The following is a 12,038-nucleotide window of genomic DNA, read 5'->3' on the forward strand; positions in this document are numbered from 1 at the left end:
CTTCTCTTATTCTGTAGCACTCCCATTTCCCATCTCACTCCTTTCCCAGCCTCCTATTTCCTTCTATCTTTCCTCCTCTCTCCTCTTGGTCCAACATTTTGCTCCCTCTCTTTTCTGTTGTTCTTCTTCCCTCCCCCCTGATGCTGAACAATGAGATGGAAAGGAAAAAAAAAAAAAAAAAAAAAAGATGCTGCATCTCTCTCCCTTCCATCCCCAGGCCTAACATTTCACCCTCCCTTCCATCTCCAGATCCCAACTTCTCTCCCTTTCTCTTCCCAACTGCCCCCCATCCCATCTCTCCCCCAAGGTCCACCATTTCTCCCTTTCTCTTCCCAACAGTTCCCCCTTCAAGTATCTTTTTCCCTCTTCCTCCATACTACCCCAGGTCCAACCTTTCTCCCTTCATCTCGCTCTCCTCACAGCCAGCTTGCCTTTCCCTCAAGTGCCGGTCCCTCTCTCCTCACAGCCCAGCATGCCTTTCCCTCCAGCGTCAGTCCCTCTCTCCTCACAGCCCGGCGTGTCTTTCCCTCCGGCACCAGTCCGATGTTGCCGCCAAGCCAAGAAATCTGCCGGCCTCAGCGATTCGACAGTGTTGTACATGGCTCCCCCTCCTGCTTTTTGCCTGCCGGTCTGCATCCAATGATGCGCAACTTCCTGTTTCCACCTAGGTGGACCGCGGCGGACGGTAGGTAGGAGGGGGAGCCATGGACAACACTGCCGAATCGCTGCCGAAGCCAGCAGATTTTCCGGCATGATGGTGACGTCGGACCAGCGCAGGAGGACACAATGGGCTCTGAGAAGGGGAAGTTCGAGAGCATTGCCGCAGGCCACATAAAAAGGCCAGGCGGGCCAGATTCGGCCCGCAGGCCTTGTGTTTGACACATGTGGCTTATTAGATAGTAATCCTAGTCAACTCTATCTTGTGATATTAACTAAAAAAAAGAGCGTACGGTTTAAGATTCTCTCAATCATACAGCAAACCTTATATCATGTTTCCCCAAGGGCACTAAAGCAGTTTTTTGAAATCTATCAACCTAGAAAATGTTTGAGATCTGAAAATAGAATGAAGTTGAATTTGGAGGGTAAGATGTTAGTCTCTCATGTTAAGATTGGGGCAAAAATGCTGCTGTAGCAGGTGTAAAGCTTTGGAATGCGCTGCCTGATATTCGGCAATTTTGTGAAGGGAGACTGAAGTTTAAGAAAATGTTGAAAACACAATTATTTGTTAATGCCTTCATGTGCTAATGCTATTTGCTGCTGAAGCCTTACCGTCCTGTAAATGTTTTTATGGGATTTGTCTTTCTATCTTGTTGGATGAATTTGAAAAAAGGTTTTAATAACGCAAATGTTAATGTTTTATTGTGTTTGTTCTGTCGAAACATGTTTTAGCATTTTTAATATGTATGCATGTAATTTTGTAAACCGCATAGTATTTATGCGGTATATAAATTTTTTAATAAAATAAATAGTTAAATTAAAACAGTACTAAACCACTGCACCCAGATATGATCTTAACAAAGTAACATAGTAGATGACGGCAGATAAAGGACCTGTATAGTCCATCCAGTCTTTCCAGTAAAACAAACTCATAAGATATGATGTGATGCTACATATGCATACTTGATTTGTCCCAGCCATTTTCAGATCACAGGCCACAGAAGCCTGCCCAGCACTGGCTTTGCTTGTCAATTACTAGTGCTGCGATCTAATCACCACTAAGTTTGTTTGGTTCCATGCTTTCCATACAGTATTTCTTTATGTTTATCTTGGCAAAGTAAGATTATTTAGAAATATTTAAAGAATAATATACTCAGACTAGGCCCACTATGAGGAACATAGAGATTATTACAAAACACTAAGGGCTAGATTCACTAAAGTTAGCGATTATCGCTAAACCTGTTTTCACATGATGCACTGGGGAGGGGCCTAAGGCCCAGTGTCGTCACGGGAGGAGCAGGAGGTGTTTTTAGTACCTCCTGCTCCCAACTTTAAGGTACGGGGTACGGGCCACGGGCAGTAGGAGAGATGCCCATTCTCTCCTGCTGCCACACAATACTCCTCCCCTCCTGTAGCAGGAGAGATGCCGTATGTGCTGGGAAGTGAGAAGCTGATAAGCACAGATGGAGAAAGGGACCTTGTTTCTGAGGATCTAAAGGCATCTAAACAGTGTGACAAGGTGGTTTCTGCAGCCAGAAGGATGTTAGGCTGTATAGAAAGAGGAGTAAGCAGCAGAAGAAGGGAGGTATTGATGCCCCTGTAAAGGTCATTGGTGAGGCCGCATTTAGAGTATTGTGTTCAGTTTTGGAGGCTGTATCCAGTGAATGATATAAAAAGACTTGAAGCTGTCCAGAGGAAGGTGATGAAAATGGTACAGGGTTTGAACAAAAAGTATGAGAAGAAACTGAAAGACCTAAATATGTATACTCTGGAGGAGAGATGGGACAGGGGCGATATGAATCAGACATTTAAATACTTGAAAGGCATTAATATAGAACCAAATCTTTTCCAGAGTAGAAAAAATGGTAAAACTAGAGGGCATAATTTGAGGTTACGGGGAGGAAGACTTAGGAGCAATGGTAGAGAGGGTAGATGCCTGGAATGCCCTCCCGAGGGAAGTGGTGGAGAGGAAAACGGTGATGGAATTCATAAAAGCATGGGATAAAAATAGAGGTTCTCTAATTAGAAAATGAGGGATGCAAATTAAAGAACTAAGGCCGGTATTGGACAGACCTGCACAGTCTGTGTTCCATATATGGTGTTTTGGTGTAGGATGGGCTGAGGAGGGCATCAATGTGAATTCCACTAATATATAACATGAGGATGTTACTGGCAAGACTTTACAGTAGATGTCCTGCAAAGAACAGGATGGTTGGATAGGCTGGAGTGAGCTTGGATGGCAACTTCAGCATTTGGAACTTAGGACAATACCAGACTTTACAGTCTACAGCCCAGAAATATCAAAGAAGAGACAAGTTAATCTAATCATCTAATCATGTATTTTTTTAATGGATATAACTTATGGGCAGACTGTATGGACCGTTCAGGTTTTTATCTGCCATCATGTACTATGTTGCTATTCCACTGCAAAGCGAAACCACCGCCCGCATCCCACCCATCTCCCCACTGCAGTGGGAGAGATACTGACTCTCTCCTGCTGATATACATAGTAACATAGTAGATGACAGCAGATAAAGACCCGAATGGTCTATCCAGTCTGCCCAACCTGATTCAATTTAAATTTTTAAATTTTTTTTTCTTCTAGCTATTTCTGGGCAAAAATCCAAAGCTCTACCCAGTACTGTGCTTGGGTTCCAACTGCCAAAATCTCTGTTAAAACCTACTCCAGCCCATCTAAACCCTCCCAGCCATTGAAGCCCTCCCCAGCCCATCCTCCCCCAAACGGCCATATACAGACACAGACCATGCAAGTCTGCCCAGTACTGGCCTTAGTTCTTCAATATTGAATCTTATTTTCTGATTCTAGATCCTCTGTGTTCATCCCACGCTTCTTTAAACTCCGTCACCGTTTTCCTCTCCACCACCTCTCTCGGGAGCGCATTCCAGGCATCCACTACCCTCTCCGTAAAGTAGAATTTCCTAACATTGCCCCTGAATCTACCACCCCTCAACCTCAAATTATGTCCTCTGTTTTTACCATTTTCCTTTCTCTGGAAAATATTTTGTTCTACGTTAATACCCTTCAAGTATCTGAACGTCTGAATCATATCTCCCCTGTCCCTCCTTTCCTCTAGGGTATACATATTCAGGGCTTCCAGTCTCTCTTCATACGTCTTCTGGCGCAAGCCTCTTATCATTTTTGTCGCCCTCCTCTGGACCACTTCAAGTCTTCTTATGTCCTTCACCAGATACGGTCTCCAAAACATCCCCCACACCCCACCTCAAACACCTCCCCCCCCCACCCCTTACCTCCATTTAGATGTCTGACCCTGTCTAAACCTTGATTTTGATTCCCTGGACTTGTCTTTGGATACGCAGGTTTGATACTCCCGCTTTTTGCCTGTGTATTCACTTGCTGCAAGATGGGGGACTGCCTCTCAGTTTCTAGTGAATGCCCATTGTTTCTCATTTGATGGTGGCTGATCGCTACCTACTGCTAGCTGAGGATGAAGCTGTTGTCTCATATGTACCTCACTGCCTTTGGAGGGAGATATTCATCCTTTGGTAATGAGATACTTTTGGGACTATACCACGGTGCCATTCAGCAGGCGGTGCAGGGGCAGGATGGATGCTGAAGAGATCGCGGCTGCCCTGCACCGCTGGAGATTCGAGCCGTGCACCATCTAGCGAGGTGGTTTCGAAGGAGGTACCTGGGGGGGAATGATTGAAAAAGGCAGAGGAGGTACTGGAAGATAAGCCACGGCTAATACCATGGGGTGGCTTATCTTCCAGCTTTTAAACATACGTCACCCTTTTCTGTGGCCTATACATGGGTGCAGCCTATGCAGATGGGTGGCCTATATGCGGGGAAATACGGTAAACAGTGGAGAGCCACAGGGATCTGTACTGGGACTGGTGCTATTTAACTTATTTATAAATGATCTGTAAATTGGAATGACGAGTGAGGTGATTAAATTTGCAGATGACACTAAGGGGAGAACACTTTGAAAGACTAACGGCTCACCGAGACCAGCATCAGTATCGGGAGCCCCTCTCCAGCAGGGCACCTGGTCACAGTTCCACCACAAGTAGATCTTCATATTAATATTGAAGAGTGTCAGCTCAGGAGTGGTGTGTGAGCACCGCTCCGCCTCTCCCATGACCCAGCAGGGAAAAAAAAAAAGATTGCTTTCAAGCAGCGGGCTGACATCTTTTCGCCAGCCCGCTCAGGAAAGGAGTGCGATCACCGCTCCACCTCTCCCACGACCTAACAGGGAGAAAAAGATTTAATTTCCTCTCCCTGCTGGTAACGGGGAGGAGGTCGAGCTGGCTCGACTGACCTGCATGCCGGTCCGATGTAGTCCCTCCGTGGCAGCGTGGGCTGGCTCCTGCCTTCATCTGCCCTCAGCACGCCGTTGTTGCAGCTTGAATTCAACGGAGCTGGTCCTATGCTGGTTCGGGAGGGGGCGAAGCAGTGCTCCCACACTCCTCTCCGCTAGTGGCTGGACATGAACACAAGGAGCCGAAAGCCAGAACTCTCCCATCCACCACGAAAAGAAACAGGACCCAATTCTTCAATTCTTAACCGCCACCATAGAACCATTCAGGCATCAGGCAACGGCTCCCTCAGCTGCCAGATAGGAGCAACTGTCAAACTGGAAATCGGTAGGTGAGCTCAAAAGAAGCAAACACCAACAAGACTGGAAGTCCCAAATGAAAACAGCAGAGACAGAACAAAAAACCAACAAAAAAGAAATTTAAAAGGAAAATCAACAAAGGCAAAATAAAACAAAAACAAAAGCAGGACAAGGGAGACAGAACAGAAGATGACCTAACTGGCCGCCATCTTGTTGGAATATTCATTTCTATCTCTATCTCTACCTCTGTCTTTATATTTTTATCTTTACTTTTCATAAATTGTTTCTTCAGGTACTTTAGTTAGATTGTGAGCCTTTGGGACAGTTAGGGAATTTCCAAGTACCTATCTTATTTATTTTTATTTATTGTATCTTTTAATGCATCATTTTTGTAAACCGCTTAGAAACCTCACGGTTATTAGCGGTATATAAGAATTAAATTAAATTAAACTGTTCAAAGTTGTTAAAATGCATGTGGATTGTGAAAAATTGCAGGCAGACCTTAAGAAATTGGAAGACTGGCCGTCCAAGTGGCAGATGAAATTTAATGTGGACAAATGCAAAGTGATGCACATTGGGAAGAATAACTCAAATCACAGTTACCGGATGTTTGGGTCGACTTTGGCGGTTAGTGCCCAAGAAAAATTTCTGGGTGTCATTGTAGACAATACGATGAAATCTTCCGCCCAATGTGCAGTGGCGGCCAAAAAAGCAAACAGGATGCTAGGAATTATTAAAAAAGGGATGGTTAACAAGACTAAGAATGTTATAATGCCTCTTTATGCGTTCAGTTCTGGTCTCCTTATCTCAAGAAAGATATAGTGGCACTAGAAAAGGTTCAAAGAAGAGCGACCAAGATGGTAAAGGGGATGGAACTCCTCTAAAATGAGGAAAGACTAAAAAGGTTGGGTTCTTTAGCTTGGAAAAGAGATGACTGAGGGGAGATAAGATTGAAGTCTACAAAATCTTGAGTGGACTAGAACGGGTACAAGTGGATCAATTTTTCACTCTGTCAAAAATTAGAAAGACTAGGGGACACGCAATGAAGTTACAGGGAAATACTTTTACAACCAATAGGAGGAAATATTTTTTCATTCAGAGAATAATTAAGTATTGCTAGAGGTTGTGATAAGAGCAGATAGCGCAGGTGGTTTTAAGAAAGGTTTGGACAATTTCCTGGAGGAAAAAGTCCATAGTCTGTTATTGAGAAAGACATGGGGGAAGCCACTGCTTGCCCTGGATTGATAGCATGGAATGTTGCTTTGGGTTTTGGCCAGGTACTAGGGACCTGGATTGATTACCATGAGAATGGGCTACTGGCCTTGATGGACCATTGGTTTGACCCAGTAAGCCTATTCTTTTGTTCTTATTTAATGTTAAAAAAAGGGTTCTAATTTGGGTACCTCAAAGTAAGTTCTCTTAGTGCTAGGTGAAACCTCCAGTTTTTTTGTGGGGTTTTTTTTTTTGGGGGGGGGAAGTTAGTGAGGGATATCTGAAAGTAGAGAAGAGCAAAGCCCCTTTACAGCACTTCAGCTAGAAAAGTGAAGAAATGTATTTGTAGAAAGTCAATGGAAATGTGTCAGCAAATCTACAAATTATAAGTTGCCTTTAAAACATGAATGATTTACAAAAACAAAAAAGCACTGAACAACAACAAGAAAATCAACACATAGTACAAAATAAGGTGTTTGTACTTCTCTCTACCCAGAAAGGGAAAATGAGAGAGGAGAACACTTGTAAAAACACAGGCATCCATCCATCTTCAGCATCATAAAAGGAAGGCTGGCCAGAAATAGCTTTATTGTATTTCTAGCACAGTCGGATCTGAGGTTTTGAGCAACACTAAGGGTTAGAAATGAAACTGGTGCTGTGTGGACATAAAAGCAGGTAGAGTGAGGAGAGTGGTTGGTAATTATATACTGCTACAGGCTAGCCATGATTATACAGGATGGCTATAATATAGGAAGAGCAGGAGAAACAGGTTATAAACGAGGAAATCAGATTAGCTTCTGGAGACATTTTCCATTATAACACTAAAGCTGAAACTATTGAGGGAAAAAATTCATAAAGCAGAGAGAGGCTGGGTGCTGAACACTAGAGAGCCCTCAACAGGAAGCTTCTTTCTGAATTCCCACATAACAAACCCCTGCTGGCTTTCAATGCAGAGAATCCATTCGACACCCTCCAGCCACTGTTATGCTGCTTCGAATCACCTGACAATACTGCTCAGATGTACAACAAAATGATAGGCATTAATTAGCATCCGTGCCTTGTTTCACTGCAGTGTTTGCTGAAGACAAACGGCGGCCACAACAATATTCAGGGTTGCTCCAGCTCTCAAGACCTGCAATCAGAGGCTTATTAAAAAGGAAATCCTGTGTCTAATTGATGCAGGGCCGCCTTTAGGGGGGCAAATTAAGATGGCTTCGCTGCACTTACAGGGGACCCAGTTTGCCATGGTGGCCCACCCTGTCATTCTAGAATGCCAGCGAGCCGAGGAGCCGCAGCCTGTGGGGAAGAGATGCAAGAACAGCTTGCTAGTCCAGGAAGTACAATTCTTCTCTGCTCTTCAAATTACATACCCCCTTCCAAACTGCACCACCACTTGCAGCTACCCTCCCCCCTCAAGATACAACACATGCAGTGCGAACACCGAACACACACACACACACACTCTCTGAGCTCACTGAAGTAGGAAAGAATATCAAGAGCCAAGATCTGTAGGTTTTCCCCACATTTTGCATTATTAACCTGTATTTATCTACAGTCTGTTCTTGTTATTCGTGGTTGTACGGTTCACGAAAATGTTTGCAAACCACAAAACCTTGAAAAATGAAATGTTGCATCTATGGGAACATAGAGGTTAGGTTCCAGTTGTACATGTCGCGCCTCGAAACCACGGAAAATGAATTGGGAAAATAGGGTTAGGTACCCGCATGAGACAGAACTTGGAGTACCTGGAGATGCTTGCAAATCAATCTCTTGACACTTTGGGGGAGGGGGGGGGCGGGAGTCATATCTGGAAGCAAACACGAGACTGTGAAGTGAAAGTAAAAGTAAATAAAGCTGTTTTTGGAAGAGCAGGCCCGCAAATATGCAAACGCAAGGCGTGAATGGCGAATAGCAGTCACAATGGATACAATCACGGATATGTGAAATCGTGCATTGGAAACATGCAAATTACGAGAACGGACTGTATATAGATTGCCTTAATTATTACAAGCTATTTTGGATGCTTGTTTTCAGTTAAGGGGGATATACTTTTTTTTTTTTTTTTAAATAAATATATTGGAAGGTGGGAGCAGGCTGTAGCAAAAACCTGCTCTTGCACTTTATTGGAATTTAGGAAGTGAATTCCTTTGGGGGGAGGGGGGCACAGAGGACTTGGTAGCTAAAATGCCTGAGGCTTCATATCCCTCCTACAGTTGGCTTGTCCAAGTTCAGTCCTTGAGGACCCAAACAAGTCAAATAAAGAATGAGGCAAATAAACAAATGTTAAAAAAAGACAATTCTAAAATTCTTTGCTTCAGGAAGTCTATACTACAGAATGACACAGAAATGTTTGTCCCCCATCCCTGCAAGCTCTGACCCCATATGAACAAGACTTCAACAGCTATGTAGCACAATACCAGATATATAGAAAAATGCATTTACTCCTGTACTATGCAAAATATAAAGATGGCACATGCCACAGATTGTGTTAGGGGACTGATTGTGTTGGCCCCTGACCAGAGAGTGCCCCAAGCATGCTGGAAGCTGAAGTGGAAGTGGGCTTTGGAGTCACCTCCATACCTTGGGCCCCAGCCATATCTAACACCAGCTCTGGCAGGATGTACGTCTCAAATCTGGCATACACTAATCACAAAATAGAAAATAAAGTTACTTTTTCTACCTTTTGTCGTCTGGTCATTTTATTTTTGAAATCATGTTGATCTCAAGCTCTTGTTTCTCCCTGCCCTCCACCTCCCTTCCTCCCATGGATCTAGCCGGCACCTCACCCCCTTCCTATCCTCCTCCCTGCGGGTCCTGCACCTCTTTCTAGCTGCAGCTTGAAGCTTACAATTTCCTTTTGCCTGGCAGCCATTCACACAAGCCAGCTCCATGGCCTTCTTTCTGCCATGTCTCACCCTCTCTACTGCAGCTTTCTGTTTTACCATAAAACAAAGCCCGTCATCATTCCTGCAGGGCAGTAAAAAAAATGTTTGTTTCCCGGTTCTGCAGCAATTCTGATCATAGTGTTTTCATTTACTGCAATAAATCATAAGAATAGCCATACTGGATCAGACCAATGGACCATCTAACCTAGTCTCCCGTTTCCACAGTGGCCAATCCAGGTCACAAGTACCTGGTAGAAACCCAAATAGTAGCAACCATGTTATTCTCTAATCAATACCCTCCTCAATTCCACTGTATCAGTCTGAATCTCTACCAATTGCCCAATCATCATGGGTTCTAGGAACCATTTTTGATTAGACACTTTCCTTTGAGCCCCATATTAGTAACTTACTCCCTAATTACGTTCTTTACACTGGTTACCAATTCGTTTTCATATCCAATATAAGATCTTGTATTTGGTCTAACATTTGGATACGCCTTCTTACTTGTTCAGTATACAGTAGTACGATTACTCCATATTAGTGCTGCACGATTCATCGATTCACATTGGTGAATCGATTCAAATCAATTTGTTGTTTTGTTTTTTTTTAAACCGGGCTCGACAATTCATTGACTAACCCTCCTCCCCGTGCCTTCAGGTCTCCTAAAGCAGGAGCTGCAGCACTGCTGTTCCTGCTTTAGGGGGCAAAGGGGGAGGGTCAGTCGAGAAGTGCTGAATAGGCCTTTCTAGCGTCCTCCGGCTTCCCCCTGGCCTCCCAGTCTCACCTTCAGTTAATTAGGGCAGTCTGAAGAGGATCGTCAGTGCTGTAGCGATCCAAGCAGGCTGCTGTCGTCTTCTACAGCATGTTCCCACCCCTGACACAAAATGGCCCATCTAGTCTGTCCATCCACAGTAACCATTAACTCTTTCTCTCTCTGAGAGATCCCACGTGCTTATCTCAGGCCCTCTTGAATTCAGACACAGTCTCTTGTTTCCACCACCTCTTCCGGGAGACTGTTCCATGCATCTACCACCCTTTCTGAAAAAAATATTTCTTCAGATTATTCTGGAGCCTATCACCTCTTAACTTCAGCCTATGCCCTCTCATTGCAGAGTTTCCTTTCAAATGAAAGAGGCTCGACTCGTGCGTATTTACATCATGTAAGTATTTAAACGTTTCTATCATATCTCCCCTCTCCCACCTTTCCTCCAATACAGATTGAGATCTTTAAGTCTGTCCCCATACGCCTTATGACGAAGACCACGCACCATTTTAGTAGCCTTCCTCTGGACCGACTCCATCCTTTTTATATCTTTTTGAAGGTGTGGTCTCCAGAATTGTACACAATATTCTAAATGAGGTCTCATCAGTCTTATGCAGAGACATCAATACCTCCTTTTTCCTACTGGCCATACCTCTCCCTTATAGATGACAATAATAATCATTGAGAGTCACAATGAAATAGTGTGGGATACCACATATAGTAGCTAGTTCTTGAAAGGTACATAGTTTACCATTAGTACATAATTGATTTAAAGACCATACTACACCTTTGCCATTTTTTTCCAGAAAGCAGAGTTACTTACTGTAACAGGTGTTATCTGGAGACAGCAGGCAGATATTCTCACATGTGGGTGATGCCATCCATGGAGCCCGGAATAGACAGTGAAAAGTGCACCGGTACTTTAATAATTCATTAACTTTTAAAATGTCCGCACCAAGCATGTGCAAATGCTTTACCCCCCAACAAGGGCTCATTGTACTTCAGTTCCATAAGCAAGCTAAGAAGCCAACCAGGGGAGGTGGGAGGAATGTGAGACTATATGCCTGCTGTCTCCGGATAACACCCGTTCTAGAACGCATACGGAATCGACTGTGCTCCCGCATTTACTAGGAAGCTTCCAATCATCCATAGTTTTGTACCCACAATTTGAGTGGATGCCTTTATGTGGACCAATCTATTTGCATCAACTACGTGATAAGACCGGAGGGTTAGGACTCCGATGGGAAGATAGGACTTCAAATGAGAAACCAAGGTGGCAAGGGAGCCCTTTCTGATGATTCAGACAGGTCGTGACCTGTTTGGGCCGCCGCGGGAGCGGACTGCTGGGCAGGATGGACCTATGGTCTGACCCGGCGGAGGCACTGCTTATGTTCTTATTTGTAAGACTCCTGAGGCTGGGCCAAAATATGTACATGTTGAGTCACTTTTTGGATGAATTAAAGGATCTTTTTGAAACACATCCGAGTCCACCAGTCTGTATAGGACATTTCCACTACTTTGCTTGCAATAATGGCTTGAACAGGATCAGAGAGGTGAAAATTTGTTGAAGTTACACCGAAAGGTAGCAAGCTGTCAAGTGTAGAGACTGCAGATTGGGATGTAACACGGATCCGTGACTCGCGAGAATTCATGGGAGCCAGTCAATAGTGCGGAAAGCTCGCTCCTGCCCACTGCACCTCTGGACCAACAGGGATCAGCAGAGGAGGTACGAGGACAAGGCAGGGAGGGGGGACAGGGTGCAGTGCCTGACAGGGGTTGGGAGGGAAGGGAGCTGGGTGCAGTGCCTGACAGGGGAGGGCACTTGAATATTAAACCGCCCACCTTATATTCGAGTATATATGGTACTTTGAATTTGATCCTGGCAGAGAAAGCTACTCAGTCAAGAGATTCCCAAGCCCAGGC

The 12,038-nt window shown here is 44.4% G+C and overlaps 1 protein-coding gene across 2 annotated transcripts in view; it reads right to left on the minus strand.

Moving 5' to 3' along the window:
- ABCB7 (ATP binding cassette subfamily B member 7) overlaps nucleotides 1–12,038 on the minus strand; it is a 177,075-nt gene that overhangs the window by 129,535 nt on the left and 35,502 nt on the right. The gene's annotated exons all lie outside the window — the stretch shown is intronic.

The sequence above is a fragment of the Geotrypetes seraphini genome, chromosome 5, assembly GCF_902459505.1.
Source record: "Geotrypetes seraphini chromosome 5, aGeoSer1.1, whole genome shotgun sequence".
NCBI classification, from domain to species: Eukaryota; Metazoa; Chordata; class Amphibia; order Gymnophiona; family Dermophiidae; genus Geotrypetes; species Geotrypetes seraphini.